This window comes from Procambarus clarkii, chromosome 80, assembly GCF_040958095.1.
Source record: "Procambarus clarkii isolate CNS0578487 chromosome 80, FALCON_Pclarkii_2.0, whole genome shotgun sequence".
NCBI classification, from domain to species: Eukaryota; Metazoa; Arthropoda; class Malacostraca; order Decapoda; family Cambaridae; genus Procambarus; species Procambarus clarkii.
Genome location: NC_091229.1, coordinates 4428812 through 4445739, shown reverse-complemented (window position 1 = coordinate 4445739; position 16928 = coordinate 4428812).

Below are 16928 nucleotides of genomic sequence, written 5' to 3'. Positions count from 1 at the left end.
GGCCCCGTGGTAGTGTGAGGGTTGTGAAGAGTCGACATGTGGCCCCGTGCTAGTGTCAGAGTTGTGAAGAGTGGGTATGTGGACCCGTGCTAGTGTGAGGATTGTGAAGAGAGGGTATGTGGCCCCGTGCTTGTGGGAGAGTTGTGAAGAGTGGGTATGTGGCCCCGTGCTAGTATGAGGGTTGTGAAGAGTGGGTATGTGGCCCCGTGCTAGTGTGAGTGTTGTGAAGAGTGGGTATGTGGCCCCGTGCTAGTGTCAGGGTTGTGAAGAGTGGGTATGTGGCCCCGTGCTATTCTCAGGGTTGTGAAGAGTAGGTATGTGGCCCCATGCCTGTGGGAGGGTTGAGAAGGATGGGTATGTGGCCCTGTGCTATTGTGAGGGTTGTGAAGAGTGGGTATGTGGCCCGGTGCTAGTGGGAGGGTTGTGAAGAGTGGGTATTTGGCACCATTTCAGTGGGAGGGTTGTAATGAGTTGGTATGTGGCCCCGTGCTAGTTGGAGGGTTCTAAACTGTGAGTATGTGGCCCCGTGCCTGTGTGAGGGTTGGGAAGAGTAGGTATGTTCCCCCGTGTCAGTAGAAGGGTTGTAATGAGTGGGTATGTGGCCCCGTGCTAGTTGGAGGGTTGTGAAGAGTGGTATGTGGCCCCGTTCTAGTGAAAGGGTTGTGAAATGTCTGTATGTGGCCCTCTGCTAGAGTGAGGGTTGTTAAGAGTGGGTATGTGGCCCTATGCTAGTGTCAGGGTTGTGAAGAGTAGGTATGTGGCCCCCGTGTCAGTGCGAGGATTTTGAATAGAAGGTATTTGGCCCCGTGTTAGTGTGAGGATTGAAAAGAGTGGGTATGTGGCTCCCTGGTAGTGTAAGGGTTGTGAAGAGTCGGTATGTGGCCTGTGCTAGTGTCAGGGTTGTGAAGAATGGGTATGCGGCACCGTGTTAGTTGGAGGATTGTGAGGAGTGGGCATCTGGCCCCGTGCAAGCGTAAGGGTTGTGAAGAATAGGTATATGGCCCCGTGTCAGTGCGAGAATTGTGAATAGTAGGTATGTGGCCCCGTGGTAGTGTGAGGGTTGTGAAGAGTGGGTATGTGGCCCCGTGGTAGTGTGAGGGTTGTGAAGAGACGGCATGTGGCCCCGTGCTAGTGTCAGGGTTGTGAAGAGTGGGTATGTGGCCCCGTGCTAGTGTGAGGAGTGTGAAGAGAGGGTATGTGGCCCCGTGCTTGTTGAAGGGTTGTGAAGAGTGGGTATGTGGCCCCGTGCTAGTGTGAGGGTTGTGAAGTGTGGGTATGTGGCCGCGTGCTAGTGGGAGGGTTGTGAAGAGTGGGTGTGTGGCCCCGTGCTTTTGTGAAGGTTGTGAAGAGTGGGAATGTGGCCCTGTGTCAGTGGGAGGGTTGTGAAGAGTGGGTATGTGGCCCCGTGCTAGTGAGAGTGTTGTTAAGAGTGGGTATGTGGCCCCGTGCTAGTGGCAGTGTTGTGAAGTTTGGGTATGTGGCCCTGTGCTTGTGGGAGGGTTGTGAAGAGTGAGTATGTGGCCCCGTGCTAGTGTGAGGTTGTGAATAGTGGGTATGTGTCCCCGTGCTAGTGGGAGGGTTGTCAGAAGTGGGTATGTGGCCCCGTGCTTGTGGAAAGGTTGTGAAGAGTGGGAATGTTGCCCCGTGCTGGTGGGAGGGTTGTGAAGAGTGGGTATGTGGCCCCGTGCTTGTGTGAGGGTTGTGAAGAGTAGGTATGTTGCCCCGTGTCAGTGGGAGGGTTGTAATGAGTGGGTATGTGGCCCCGCGCTAGTTGGAGGGTTGTGAAGAGTGGGTATGTGGCCTCGTGTCATTGCGAGGGTTGTGGAAAGTGGGTATGAGGCCCCTTGCTAGTGTGAGGGTTGTGAAGAGTGGGTATGTGGTCCCGTGCTAGTGTGAGGGTTGTGAAGAGTGGGTATGTGGCCCTGTGTCAGTGGGAGGGTTGTGAAGAGTGGGTATGTGGCCCCGTGCTAGTGTCAGGGTTGTGAAGACTGGGTATGCGGCCCCGTGTTAGTTGGAGGATTGTGAGGAGTGGGCATGTGGCCCCGTGCAAGTGTAAGGGTTGTGAAGAATAGGTATATGGCCCCGTGTCAGTGCGAGAATTGTGAATAGTAGGTATGTGGCCCCGTGCTAGTGTGAGGGTTGTGAAGAGTGGGTATGTGGCCCCGTGGTAGTGTGAGGGTTGTGAAGAGTCGGCATGTGGCCCCGTGCTAGTGTCAGGGTTTTGAAAAGTGGGTATGTGGCCCCGTGCTAGTGTGAGGATTGTGAAGAGTGGGTATGTGGCCCCGTGCTTGTGGGAGGGTTGTGAAGAGTGGGTATGTGGCCCCGTGCTAGTGTGAGGGTTGTGACGTGTGGGTATGTGGCCGCGTGCTAGTGGGAGGGTTGTGAAGAGTGGGTATGAGGCCCCGTGCTTGTGTGAAGGTTGTGAAGAGTGGGAATGTGGCCCTGTGTCAGTGGGACGGTTGTGAAGAGTGGGTATGTAGCCCCGTGCTTGTGAGAGTGTTGTGAAGAGTGGGTATATGGCCCCGTGCTAGTATCAGGGTTGTGAAGAGTGGGTATGTGGCCCTGTGCTTGTGGGAGGGTTGTGAAGAGTGGGTATGTGGACCCGTGCTAGTGTGAGGTTGTGAATAGTGGGCATGTGTTCCCGTGCTAGTGGGAGGGTTGCCAGAAGTGGGAATGTGGCCCCGAGCTTGTGGGAAGGTTGTGAAGAGTGCGTATGTGGCCCCGTGCTGGTGGGAGGGTTGTGAAGAGTAGGTATGTTGCCCCGTGTCAGTGGGAGGGCTGTAATGAGTGGGTATGTGGCCCCGCGCTAGTTGGAGGGTTGTGAAGAGTGGGTATGTGGCCTCGTGTCATTGCGAGGATTGTGGAAAGTGGGTATGAGGCCCTTTGCTAGTGTGAGGGGTGTGAAGAGTGGGTATGTGGTCCCGTGCTAGTGTGAGGGTTGTGAAGAGTGGGTATGTGGTTTGTGTCTGTGGGAGGGTTGTGAAGAGTGGGTATGTGGCCCCGTGCTAGTGTCAGGGTTGTGAAGACTGGGTATGCGGCCCCGTGTTAGTTGGAGGATTGTGAGGAGTGGGCATGTGGCCCCGTGCAAGTGTAAGGGTTGTGAAGAATAGGTATATGGCCCCGTGTCAGTGCGAGAATTGTGAATAGTAGGTATGTGGCCTCGTGCTAGTGGGAGGGTTGTGAAGAGTGGGTATGTGGCCCCGTGGTAGTGTGAGGGTTGTGAAGAGTCGGCATGTGGCCCCGTGCTAGTGTCAGGGTTTTGAAAAGTGGGTATGTGGCCCCGTGCTAGTGTGAGGATTGTGAAGAGTGGGTATGTGGCCCCGTGCTTGTGGGAGGGTTGTGAAGAGTGGGTATGTGGCCCCGTGCTAGTTTGAGGGTTGTGAAATGTGGGTATGTGGCTGCGTGCTAGTGGGAGGGTTGTGAAGAGTGGGTATGTGGCCCCGTGCTTGTGTGAAGGTTGTGAAGAGTGGGAATGTGGCCCTGTGTCAGTGGGACGGTTGTGAAGAGTGGGTATGTGGCCCCGTGCTAGTGAGAGTGTTGTGAAGAGTGGGTATGTGGCCCCGTGCTAGTGTCAGGGTTGTGAAGAGTGGGTATGTGGCCCTGTGCTTGTGGGAGGGTTGTGAAGAGTGGGTATGTGGACCCGTGCTAGTGTGAGGTTGTGAATAGTGGGTATGTGTCCCCGTGCTAGTGGGAGGGTTGTCAGAAGTGGGTATGTGGCCCCGTGCTTGTGGGAAGGTTGTGAAGAGTGGGTGTGTGGCCCCGTGCTGGTGGGAGGGTTGTGAAGAGTGGGTATGTGGCCCCGTGCTTGTGTGAGGGTTGTGAAGAGTAGGTATGTTGCCCCGTGTCAGTGGGAGGGTTGTAGTGAGTGGGTATGTGGCCCCGCGCTAGTTGGAGGGTTGTGAAGAGTGGGTATGTGGCCTCGTGTCATTGCGAGGGTTGTGGAAAGTGGGTATGAGGCCCCTTGCTAGTGTGAGGGTTGTGAAGAGTGGGTATGTGGTCCCGTGCTAGTGTGAGGGTTGTGAAGAGTGGGTATGTGGCCCCGTGGTAGTGTGAGGGTTGTGAAGAGTCGACATGTGGCCCCGTGCTAGTGTCAGAGTTGTGAAGAGTGGGTATGTGGACCCGTGCTAGTGTGAGGATTGTGAAGAGAGGGTATGTGGCCCCGTGCTTGTGGGAGAGTTGTGAAGAGTGGGTATGTGGCCCCGTGCTAGTATGAGGGTTGTGAAGAGTGGGTATGTGGCCCCGTGCTAGTGTGAGTGTTGTGAAGAGTGGGTATGTGGCCCCGTGCTAGTGTCAGGGTTGTGAAGAGTGGGTATGTGGCCCCGTGCTATTCTCAGGGTTGTGAAGAGTAGGTATGTGGCCCCATGCCTGTGGGAGGGTTGAGAAGGATGGGTATGTGGCCCTGTGCTATTGTGAGGGTTGTGAAGAGTGGGTATGTGGCCCGGTGCTAGTGGGAGGGTTGTGAAGAGTGGGTATTTGGCACCATTTCAGTGGGAGGGTTGTAATGAGTTGGTATGTGGCCCCGTGCTAGTTGGAGGGTTCTAAACAGTGAGTATGTGGCCCCGTGCCTGTGTGAGGGTTGGGAAGAGTAGGTATGTTCCCCCGTGTCAGTAGAAGGGTTGTAATGAGTGGGTATGTGGCCCCGTGCTAGTTGGAGGGTTGTGAAGAGTGGTATGTGGCCCCGTTCTAGTGAAAGGGTTGTGAAATGTCTGTATGTGGCCCTCTGCTAGAGTGAGGGTTGTTAAGAGTGGGTATGTGGCCCTATGCTAGTGTCAGGGTTGTGAAGAGTAGGTATGTGGCCCCCGTGTCAGTGCGAGGATTTTGAATAGAAGGTATTTGGCCCCGTGTTAGTGTGAGGATTGAAAAGAGTGGGTATGTGGCTCCCTGGTAGTGTAAGGGTTGTGAAGAGTCGGTATGTGGCCTGTGCTAGTGTCAGGGTTGTGAAGAATGGGTATGCGGCACCGTGTTAGTTGGAGGATTGTGAGGAGTGGGCATCTGGCCCCGTGCAAGCGTAAGGGTTGTGAAGAATAGGTATATGGCCCCGTGTCAGTGCGAGAATTGTGAATAGTAGGTATGTGGCCCCGTGGTAGTGTGAGGGTTGTGAAGAGTGGGTATGTGGCCCCGTGGTAGTGTGAGGGTTGTGAAGAGACGGCATGTGGCCCCGTGCTAGTGTCAGGGTTGTGAAGAGTGGGTATGTGGCCCCGTGCTAGTGTGAGGAGTGTGAAGAGAGGGTATGTGGCCCCGTGCTTGTTGAAGGGTTGTGAAGAGTGGGTATGTGGCCCCGTGCTAGTGTGAGGGTTGTGAAGTGTGGGTATGTGGCCGCGTGCTAGTGGGAGGGTTGTGAAGAGTGGGTGTGTGGCCCCGTGCTTTTGTGAAGGTTGTGAAGAGTGGGAATGTGGCCCTGTGTCAGTGGGAGGGTTGTGAAGAGTGGGTATGTGGCCCCGTGCTAGTGAGAGTGTTGTTAAGAGTGGGTATGTGGCCCCGTGCTAGTGGCAGGGTTGTGAAGTTTGGGTATGTGGCCCTGTGCTTGTGGGAGGGTTGTGAAGAGTGAGTATGTGGCCCCGTGCTAGTGTGAGGTTGTGAATAGTGGGTATGTGTCCCCGTGCTAGTGGGAGGGTTGTCAGAAGTGGGTATGTGGCCCCGTGCTTGTGGAAAGGTTGTGAAGAGTGGGAATGTTGCCCCGTGCTGGTGGGAGGGTTGTGAAGAGTGGGTATGTGGCCCCGTGCTTGTGTGAGGGTTGTGAAGAGTAGGTATGTTGCCCCGTGTCAGTGGGAGGGTTGTAATGAGTGGGTATGTGGCCCCGCGCTAGTTGGAGGGTTGTGAAGAGTGGGTATGTGGCCTCGTGTCATTGCGAGGGTTGTGGAAAGTGGGTATGAGGCCCCTTGCTAGTGTGAGGGTTGTGAAGAGTGGGTATGTGGTCCCGTGCTAGTGTGAGGGTTGTGAAGAGTGGGTATGTGGCCCTGTGTCAGTGGGAGGGTTGTGAAGAGTGGGTATGTGGCCCCGTGCTAGTGTCAGGGTTGTGAAGACTGGGTATGCGGCCCCGTGTTAGTTGGAGGATTGTGAGGAGTGGGCATGTGGCCCCGTGCAAGTGTAAGGGTTGTGAAGAATAGGTATATGGCCCCGTGTCAGTGCGAGAATTGTGAATAGTAGGTATGTGGCCCCGTGCTAGTGTGAGGGTTGTGAAGAGTGGGTATGTGGCCCCGTGGTAGTGTGAGGGTTGTGAAGAGTCGGCATGTGGCCCCGTGCTAGTGTCAGGGTTTTGAAAAGTGGGTATGTGGCCCCGTGCTAGTGTGAGGATTGTGAAGAGTGGGTATGTGGCCCCGTGCTTGTGGGAGGGTTGTGAAGAGTGGGTATGTGGCCCCGTGCTAGTGTGAGGGTTGTGACGTGTGGGTATGTGGCCGCGTGCTAGTGGGAGGGTTGTGAAGAGTGGGTATGAGGCCCCGTGCTTGTGTGAAGGTTGTGAAGAGTGGGAATGTGGCCCTGTGTCAGTGGGACGGTTGTGAAGAGTGGGTATGTAGCCCCGTGCTTGTGAGAGTGTTGTGAAGAGTGGGTATATGGCCCCGTGCTAGTATCAGGGTTGTGAAGAGTGGGTATGTGGCCCTGTGCTTGTGGGAGGGTTGTGAAGAGTGGGTATGTGGACCCGTGCTAGTGTGAGGTTGTGAATAGTGGGCATGTGTTCCCGTGCTAGTGGGAGGGTTGCCAGAAGTGGGAATGTGGCCCCGAGCTTGTGGGAAGGTTGTGAAGAGTGCGTATGTGGCCCCGTGCTGGTGGGAGGGTTGTGAAGAGTAGGTATGTTGCCCCGTGTCAGTGGGAGGGCTGTAATGAGTGGGTATGTGGCCCCGCGCTAGTTGGAGGGTTGTGAAGAGTGGGTATGTGGCCTCGTGTCATTGCGAGGATTGTGGAAAGTGGGTATGAGGCCCTTTGCTAGTGTGAGGGGTGTGAAGAGTGGGTATGTGGTCCCGTGCTAGTGTGAGGGTTGTGAAGAGTGGGTATGTGGTTTGTGTCTGTGGGAGGGTTGTGAAGAGTGGGTATGTGGCCCCGTGCTAGTGTCAGGGTTGTGAAGACTGGGTATGCGGCCCCGTGTTAGTTGGAGGATTGTGAGGAGTGGGCATGTGGCCCCGTGCAAGTATAAGGGTTGTGAAGAATAGGTATATGGCCCCGTGTCAGTGGGAGAATTGTGAATAGTAGGTATGTGGCCCCGTGCTAGTGTGAGGGTTGTGAAGAGTGGGTATGTGGTCCAGTGGTAGTGTGAGGGTTGTGAAGAGTCGGCATGTGGCCCTGTGCAAGTGTCAGGGTTGTAAAGAGTGGGAATGTAGCCCCGTGCTAGTGTGAGAATTGAGAAGAGTGGGTGTGTGGCCCCGTGCTTCTGTGAAGGTTGTGAAGAGTGGGAATGTGGCCCTGTGTCAGTGGGAGGGTTGTAAAGAATGGGTTTGTGGCCACGTGCTAGTGAGAGGGTTGTGAAGAGTGGGTATGTGGTCCCGTGCTAGTGTGAGGGTTGTGAAGAGTGGGTATGTGGCCCCGTGCTAGTGTCAGGGTTGTGAAGAGTATGTATGTGGCCCCGTGCTAGTGAGAGTGTTGTTAAGAGTGGGTATGTGGCCCCGTGCAAGTGTAACGGTTGTGAAGAGTGGGTATATGGCCCTGTGTCAGTGGAAGGGTTGTGAAGAATAGGTATGTGGCCCCGTGCTAGTGTGAGGGTTGTGAAGAGTGGGTATGTGGCCCCGTGTTAGTGTGAGAGTTGTGAAGAGTAGGTATGTGACCCCGTGCTAGTGGGAGGGTTGTGAAGAGTGGGTATGTGGCCCTGTGCTTGTGTGAAGTTTTTGAAGAGTGGGTATGTGGCAGCGTTCTTGTAGGAGGGTTGTGAAGAGTGGGTATGTGGCCCCGTGCTAGTGAGAGTGATGTTAAGAGTGGGTATGTGGCCCCGTGCAAGTGTAACGGTTGTGAAGAGTGGGTATGTGGCCCTGTGTCAGTGGAAGGGTTGTGAAGAATGGGTATGTGGCCCCGTGCTAGTGTGAGGGTTGTGAAGAGTGGGTATGTGGCCCCGTGCTAGTGTCAGGGTTGTGAAGAGTGGGTATGTGGCCCCGTGCTAGTGAGAGTGTTGTTAAGAGTGGGTATGTGGCCCCGTGCAAGTGTAACGGTTGTGAAGAGTGGGTATGTGGCCTGTGTCAGTGGAAGGGTTGTGAAGAATGGGTATGTGGCCCCGTGCTAGTGTGAGGGTTGTAAAGAGTGGGTATGTGGCCCCGTGCTAGTGTGAGAGTTGTGAAGAGTAGGTATGTGACCCCGTGCTAGTGGGAGGGTTGTGAAGAGTGGGTATGTGGCCCTGTGCTTGTGTGCGGGTTGTGCAAAGTGGGTATGTGGCCCGGTTCTTGTGTGAAGGGATGTGAAGAGTGGGTATGTGGCCTCGTGCTAGTGTGCGGGTTGTGCAAAGTGGGTATGTGGCCCGGTTCTTGTGTGAGGGGATGTGAAGAGTGGGTATGTGGCCCGTGTCATTGGGAGGGTTGTGAAGAGTCGGTATTTGCCACCGTGTCAGTGGGAGGGTTGTGAAGAGTGGGTACGTAGCTCCGTGCTAATGGAAGGGTTGTGAAGAGTGGGTATGTGACAACGTTCTTGTGTTAGGGGTTGTGAAGAGTAAGTATTTGGCCCTGTATTAGTGGGAGGGTTGTGAAGAGTGGGTATGTGGTCTCGTGCTAGTGGAAGAGTTGTGAGGAGTGGGTATGAGGCCCTGTGCTAGTGTGAGGGTTGTGAAGAGTGGGTATGTGGCCCCGTGCTAGTTTAAGGGTTGTAAAGAGTGGGTATGTGGCGCCGTGTCAGTGGGAGGGTTGTGAAGAGTGGGTATGTGGCTCCGTGCAAGTGGGAGGGTTGTGAAGAGTGGGTATGGGGCCCCGTGCTAGTGTGAGGGTTGTAAAGAGTGGGTATGTGGCCCCGTGCAAGTGGGAGGGTTGTGATGAGTGGGTATGTGGTCCCGTGTCAGTGGGAGGGTTGTGAAGAGTGGGTATGTGGCTTCGTGCTAGTGTGAGGGTTGTGAAGAGTGGGTATGTGGCCCCGTGCCTGTGGGAGGGTTGTGACGAGTGGGCATGTGGCCCCGTGCTAGTTTGAGGGTTGTCAAAAGTGAGTATGTGGCCACGTGCTAGTGTGAGGGTTGTGAAGAGCGGGTATGTGGCCCCGTGCTAGTGTGAGGCTTGTGAAGAGTGGGTATGTGGCCCCATGCAAGTGGGAGGGTTGTGAAGAGTGGGTTTGTGGCCTCGTGCTACTGGTAGGGATGTGAAGAGTGAGTATGTTGTCCTGTGTCAGTGGGAGGGGTGTGAAGAGTGGGTATGTGGCTCCATGCTAGTGTGAGGGTTGTGAAGAGTGGGTACGTGGCCTCGTGCTAGTGGGAGGGTTGTGAAGAGTGTGTATGTGGCCCCGTGCCTGTGCGAGGGTTGTGAAGAGTGGGTATGTGGCCCCGTGCTAGTGTGAGCGTTGTGAAGTGTGGGTGTGTGGCGCCGTGCTAGTGGGAGGGTTGTGAAGAGTGGGTATGTGGCCCTGTGCTTGTGTGACGTTTTTGAAGAGTGGGTATGTGGCTCCGTGCTAGTGTTAGTGTTGTGAAGAGTGGGTATTTGGCTCCCTGGTCGTGTGAGGGTTGTGATGAGTCGGTATGTGGCCCCGTGCTAGTGTCAGGGTTGTCAAGAGTGGGTTTGTGGCCCTGTGCTTGTGGGAGGGTTGTGAAGAGTGGGTATGTGGCTCCGTGCTAGTGTGAGGTTGTGAAAAGTGGGTATGTGGCCCCGTGCTAGTGGGAGGGTTGTCAGAAGTGGGTATGTGGCCCCGTGCTTGTGGGAAGGTTGTGAAGAGTGGGTATGTGGCCCTGTGCTTGTGGGCGGGTTGTTAGAGTGGGCATGTGGCCCCGTGCTTGTGTGTTGGTTGTGAAGAGTAGGTATGTTGCCCCGTGTCAGTGGGAGGGTTGTAATGAGTGGGTATGTGGCCCCGCGCTAGTTGGAGGGTTGTGAAGAGTGGGTATGTGGCCTCGTGTCATTGCGAGGGTTGTGAGGAGTGGGTATGAGGCCCCTTGCTTGTGTGAGGGTTGTGAAGAGTGGGTATTTAGCCCGATGCCTGTGGGAGGGTTGTGAAGAGTGGGTATTTGGCCCCGTGTAAGTGGGAGGGTTGTGAAGAGTGGGTATGTGGTCCCGTGCTAGTGTGAGGGTTGTGAAGAATAGGTATATGGCCCCGTGTCAGTGCGAGAATTGTGAATAGTAGGTATGTGGCCCCGTGCTAGTATGAGGGTTGTGAAGAGTAGGTATTTGGCCCTGTGGTAGTGTGAGGGTTGTGAACAGTCGGCATGTGGTCCCGTGCTAGTGTCAGGGTTGTGAAGAGTGGGTATGTGGCCCCGTGCTAGTGTGCGGGTTGTGAAGAGTGGGTATGTGGCCCCGTGCTAGTGCGAGTGTTGTAAAGAATGGGTATGTGGCCCCGTGTTAGTGTGATGGTTGTGAAGAGTGGGTATGTGGCCCCGTGCTAGTGTGAGGGTTGTGAAGAGTGGGTATGTGGCCGTGTGCTTGTGTGAGGATTGTGAAGAGTATGTATGTGGCGCCGTGTCAGTGGGAGTGTTGTGAAGAGTGGGTATATGGCCCTGTGCTAGTTTCAGGGTTGTGAAGAGTGGGTATGTTGCCCAGTGCTAGTGTGAGGGTCGTGAAGAGTAGGTATGTGTCCCCGTGCAAGTGGGAGGGTTGTGAAGAGTGGGCATGTGGCCCCGTGCTAGTGTCAAAGTTGTGAAGAGTGGGTATGTAGCCCCGTGTCAGTTGCAGGGTTGTGAAGAGTGGGTATGTGGCCCCGTGCTAGTGAGAGGGTTGTGAATAATGGGTATGTGGCCCCGTGCAAGTGTGAGGGTTGTGAAGAGTGGGTATGTGGCCCCATGCTAGTGTCAGGGTTGTGAAGAGTGGGTATGTGGCCTCGTGCTAGTGCGAGGGTTGTAAAGAGTGGGTATGTGGCCCCATGTCAGTGGGAGGGTTGTATTGAGTAGGTATGTGGCCCCGTGCTAGTGTGAGGGTTGTGAAGAGTGGGTATGTGGCCCCATGCTAGTGTGAGAGTTGTGAAGAGTGGGTATGTGGCCCTGTGCTTGTGTGACGTTTTTGAAGAGTGGGTATGTGGCCCCGTGCTAGTAGGAGGGTTGTGAAAAGTAGGTATGTGGCCCGTGCCAGTGTCAGGGTTGTGAAGAGTGGGTAGGTGGCCCCGTGCTAGTTTGTGGGTTGTGAAGAGTGGGTATTTGGCCCCGTTCTTGTGTGAGGGGTTGTGAAGAGTGGGTATTTGTACCCGTGTCATTGAGAGCGTTGTGAAGAGTGGGTAGGTGGCCCTGTGCTAGTGTGCGGGATGTGAAGAGTGGGTATGTGGCCCCGTTCTTGTGTGAGGGGTTGTGAAGAGTCGGTATGTGGCCCCGTGTCAGTGGGAGGGTTGTGAAGAGTGGGTATGTGACCCCGTGCTAGTGTCAGGGTTGTGAAGAGTGGGTATGTGGTCCCGTTCTAGAGGAAGGGTTGTGAAGAGTGGGTATGTGGCCCGGTGCAAGTGTGAGGGTTGTGAAGAGTAGGTATGTGGCCCCGTGCTAGTGTGAAGGTTGTGAAGAGTGGTTATGTGTCCCAGTGCTTCTGTCAGGGTTGTGACGAGTGGGTATGTGGCCCCGTGCTAGTGGGAGGGTTGTGAAGAGTGGGTATGAGGCTCCGTGCTAATGGAAGGGTTGTGAAGTGTGGGTGTGTAGCTTCGTGCTAGTATCAGGGTTGTGAAGAGTGGGTATGTGGCCTCGTGCTAGTGGGAGGTTTGTGTAGAGTGGGTATGTGGCCCTGTGCTAGTATGAAGGTTGTGAATAGTGGGTATGTGGCACCGTATCAGTGGGAGGGTTGCAATGAGTGGGTATGTGGCGGCGTGCTTGTGTGAGGGTTGTGAAGAGTAGGTATGTTCCCCCGTGTCAGTGGGAGGGTTGTAATGAGTGGGTATGTGGCCCCGTGCTAGTTGGAGGGTTGTGAAGAGTGGTATGTGGCCCCGTTCTAGTGAAAGGGTTGTGAAATGTCGGTATGTGGCCCTCTGCTAGAGTGAGTGTTGTTAAGAGTGGGTATGTGGCCCCGTGCTAGTGTCAGGGTTGTGAAGAGTAGGTATTTGGCCCCGTGTCAGTGCGAGGATTGTAAATAGTAGGTATGTGGCCCCGTGCTAGTGTGAGGATTGAGAAGAGTGGGTATGTGGCTCCCTAGTAGTGTAAGGGTTGTGAAGAGTCGGTATGTGGCCCCGTGCTAATGTCAGGGTTGTGAAGAGTGGGTATGTTGCCCTTTGCTTGTGGGAGGGTTGTGAAGAGTGGGTATGTGGCCCCGTGCTAGTGTGAAGTTGTGAAGAGAGGGTATGTGACCCCGTGCTAGTGTGAGGGTTGTGAAGAGTGGGTATGTGGCCGTGTGCTTGTGTCAGGATTAGGAATAGTATGTATGTGGCGCCGTGTCAGTGGGAGGGTTGTGAAGAGTCGGTATATGGCCCTGTGCTAGTTTCAGGGTTGTGAAGAGTGGGGATGTAGCCCCGTGCTAGAGCGAGGGTTGTAAAGAGTGGGTATGTGGCCCCGTGTCAGTGGGAGGGTTGTATTGAGTGCGTATGTGGCCCCGTGCTAGTGTGAGGGCTGTGAAGAGTGGGTATGTGGCCCCATGCTAGTGTGAATGTTGTGAAGAGAGGGTATGTGGCCCTGTGCTTGTGTAAAGTTTTTGAAGAGTGGGTATGTGGCCCCGTGCTAGTAGGAGGGTTGTGAAGAGTGGGTATGTGGCCCGTGTCAGTGTCAGGGTTGTGATGAGTGGGTATGTGGCCCTGTGCTAGTGTGCGGGTTGTGAAGAGTGGGTATGTGGCCCCGTTCTTGTGTGAGGGGTTGTGAAGAGTGGGTATGTGGCCCCGTGTCATTGGGAGGGTTGTGAAGAGTCGGTATGTGGCCCCGTGTCAGTAGGAGGGTTGTGAAGAGTGGGTATGTAGCTCCGTGCTAATGGAAGGGTTGTGAAGAGTGGGTATGAGGCCCTGTGCTAATGTGAGGGTTGTGAAGAGTGGGTATGTGGCTCCGTGCTAGTGTGAGGGTTGTGAAGAGTGGGTATGTGGCCCCGTGGTAGTGTAAGGGTTGTGAAGAGTGGGTATGTGGCGCCGTGTTAGTGGGAGGGTTGTGAAGAGTGGGGTATGTGGCCCCGTGGTAGTGTCAGGGTTGTGAAGAGTGGGTATGTGGCCCCGTGGAAGTGTGAGGGTTGTAAAGAGGTGTATGTGTCCCCGTGCAAGTGGGAGGGTTCTGAAGAGTGAGTATGTGTCCCCGTGCTAGTGTCAGGGTTGTGAAGAGTGGGTATGTGGCCCCTTGTCAGTAGGAGGGTTGTGAAGAGTTGGTATGTGGCCACGTTTTGGTGGAAGGGTTGTGAAGAGTGGGTACGTGGCCCTGTGCTAGTGTGAGGGGTGTGAAGAGTGGATATGTGGCCCCGTGCAAGTTTGGGGGTTGTGAAGAGTGGGTATGTGGCCCCGTGTCAGTGGGAGGGTTGTGAAGAGTGGGTTTTTTGCCCCCGTGGTAGTGTCAGGGTTGCGAAGAGTGGGTATGTGGCCCCGTATCAGTGGGAGGGTAGTGAAGAGTGGGTATGTAGCTCTGTGCTAATGGAAGGGTTGTGACGAGTGGGTATGTGACCCCGTTCTTGTGTGAGGGGTTGTGAAGAGTGGGTATGTGGCCCCGTATCAGTGGGAGGGTTGTGAAGAGTGCGTATGTGGTCCCGTGCTAGTGGAAAAGTTGTGAAGAGTGGGTATGAGGCCCTGTGCTAGTGTGAGGGTTGTGAAGAGTGCGTATGTGGTCCCGTGCTAGTGGAAGAGTTGTGAAGAGTGGGTATGAGGCCCTGTGCTAGTGTGAGGGTTGTGAAGAGTAAGTATGTGGCCCCGTGCTAGTGTAAGGGTTGTGAAGAGTGGGTATGTGGTCCCGTGCTAGTTTGAGGGTTGTGAAGAGTGGGTATGTGGCCCCGTGTCAGTGGGAGGGTTGTGAAGATTGGCGATGTGGCCCCGTGCTAGTGTCAGGGTTGTGAAGAGTGGGTATGTGGTCCCGTGTTAGTTGGATGATTGTGAAGAGTGGGTATGTGGCCCCGTGCAAATGTAAGGGTTGTGAAAAATAGGTATATGGCCCCGTGTCACTGCGAGAATTGTGAATAGTAGGTATGTGGCCCCGTGCTAGTGTGAGGGTTGTGAAGAGTGGGTATGTGGCCCCGTGCTAGTGTCAGGGTTGTGAAGAGTGGGTATGTGGCCCCGTGCTATTCTCAGGGTTGTGAAGAGTAGGTATGTGGCCCCCTGACTGTAGGAGGGTTGAGAAGGTTGGGTATGTGGCCCTGTGCTAGTGTGAGGGTTGTGAAGAGTGGGTATGTGGCCCCGTGCTAGTGGGAGGGTTGTGAAGAGTGGGTATTTGGCCCCGTGCTTGTGTTAAGGATGTGAAGAGTGGGTATGTGGCCCCGTGCTAGTGGGAGGGTTGTGAAGAGTGGGTATGAGGCTCCGTGCTAATGGAAGGGTTGTGAAGTGTGGGTATGTAGCCTCGTGCTAGTTTCAGGGTTGTGAAGAGTGGGTATGTGGCCCCTTGCTAGTGGTAGCGTTGTGAAGAGTGGGTATATAGCCCCTTGTCATTGGGAGGGTTGTGAATAGTGGGCATGTGACTCCGTGTCATTGGGAGGGTTGTGAAGAGTGGGTTTGTGGCCCCGAGCTAGTGTCAGGGTTTTGAAGAGTGGGTATGTGGCCGTGTGCTTGTGTCAGGATTAGGAATAGTATGTATGTGGCGCCGTGTCAGTGGGAGGGTTGTGAAGAGTCGGTATATGGCCCTGTGCTAGTTTCAGGGTTGTGAAGAGTGGGGATGTAGCCCCGTGCTAGAGCGAGGGTTGTAAAGAGTGGGTATGTGGCCCCGTGTCAGTGGGAGGGTTGTATTGAGTGCGTATGTGGCCCCGTGCTAGTGTGAGGGCTGTGAAGAGTGGGTATGTGGCCCCATGCTAGTGTGAATGTTGTGAAGAGAGGGTATGTGGCCCTGTGCTTGTGTAAAGTTTTTGAAGAGTGGGTATGTGGCCCCGTGCTAGTAGGAGGGTTGTGAAGAGTGGGTATGTGGCCCGTGTCAGTGTCAGGGTTGTGATGAGTGGGTATGTGGCCCTGTGCTAGTGTGCGGGTTGTGAAGAGTGGGTATGTGGCCCCGTTCTTGTGTGAGGGGTTGTGAAGAGTGGGTATGTGGCCCCGTGTCATTGGGAGGGTTGTGAAGAGTCGGTATGTGGCCCCGTGTCAGTAGGAGGGTTGTGAAGAGTGGGTATGTAGCTCCGTGCTAATGGAAGGGTTGTGAAGAGTGGGTATGAGGCCCTGTGCTAATGTGAGGGTTGTGAAGAGTGGGTATGTGGCTCCGTGCTAGTGTGAGGGTTGTGAAGAGTGGGTATGTGGCCCCGTGGTAGTGTAAGGGTTGTGAAGAGTGGGTATGTGGCGCCGTGTTAGTGGGAGGGTTGTGAAGAGTGGGGTATGTGGCCCCGTGGTAGTGTCAGGGTTGTGAAGAGTGGGTATGTGGCCCCGTGGAAGTGTGAGGGTTGTAAAGAGGTGTATGTGTCCCCGTGCAAGTGGGAGGGTTCTGAAGAGTGAGTATGTGTCCCCGTGCTAGTGTCAGGGTTGTGAAGAGTGGGTATGTGGCCCCTTGTCAGTAGGAGGGTTGTGAAGAGTTGGTATGTGGCCACGTTTTGGTGGAAGGGTTGTGAAGAGTGGGTACGTGGCCCTGTGCTAGTGTGAGGGGTGTGAAGAGTGGATATGTGGCCCCGTGCAAGTTTGGGGGTTGTGAAGAGTGGGTATGTGGCCCCGTGTCAGTGGGAGGGTTGTGAAGAGTGGGTTTTTTGCCCCCGTGGTAGTGTCAGGGTTGCGAAGAGTGGGTATGTGGCCCCGTATCAGTGGGAGGGTAGTGAAGAGTGGGTATGTAGCTCTGTGCTAATGGAAGGGTTGTGACGAGTGGGTATGTGACCCCGTTCTTGTGTGAGGGGTTGTGAAGAGTGGGTATGTGGCCCCGTATCAGTGGGAGGGTTGTGAAGAGTGCGTATGTGGTCCCGTGCTAGTGGAAAAGTTGTGAAGAGTGGGTATGAGGCCCTGTGCTAGTGTGAGGGTTGTGAAGAGTGCGTATGTGGTCCCGTGCTAGTGGAAGAGTTGTGAAGAGTGGGTATGAGGCCCTGTGCTAGTGTGAGGGTTGTGAAGAGTAAGTATGTGGCCCCGTGCTAGTGTAAGGGTTGTGAAGAGTGGGTATGTGGTCCCGTGCTAGTTTGAGGGTTGTGAAGAGTGGGTATGTGGCCCCGTGTCAGTGGGAGGGTTGTGAAGATTGGCGATGTGGCCCCGTGCTAGTGTCAGGGTTGTGAAGAGTGGGTATGTGGTCCCGTGTTAGTTGGATGATTGTGAAGAGTGGGTATGTGGCCCCGTGCAAATGTAAGGGTTGTGAAAAATAGGTATATGGCCCCGTGTCACTGCGAGAATTGTGAATAGTAGGTATGTGGCCCCGTGCTAGTGTGAGGGTTGTGAAGAGTGGGTATGTGGCCCCGTGCTAGTGTCAGGGTTGTGAAGAGTGGGTATGTGGCCCCGTGCTATTCTCAGGGTTGTGAAGAGTAGGTATGTGGCCCCCTGACTGTAGGAGGGTTGAGAAGGTTGGGTATGTGGCCCTGTGCTAGTGTGAGGGTTGTGAAGAGTGGGTATGTGGCCCCGTGCTAGTGGGAGGGTTGTGAAGAGTGGGTATTTGGCCCCGTGCTTGTGTTAAGGATGTGAAGAGTGGGTATGTGGCCCCGTGCTAGTGGGAGGGTTGTGAAGAGTGGGTATGAGGCTCCGTGCTAATGGAAGGGTTGTGAAGTGTGGGTATGTAGCCTCGTGCTAGTTTCAGGGTTGTGAAGAGTGGGTATGTGGCCCCTTGCTAGTGGTAGCGTTGTGAAGAGTGGGTATATAGCCCCTTGTCATTG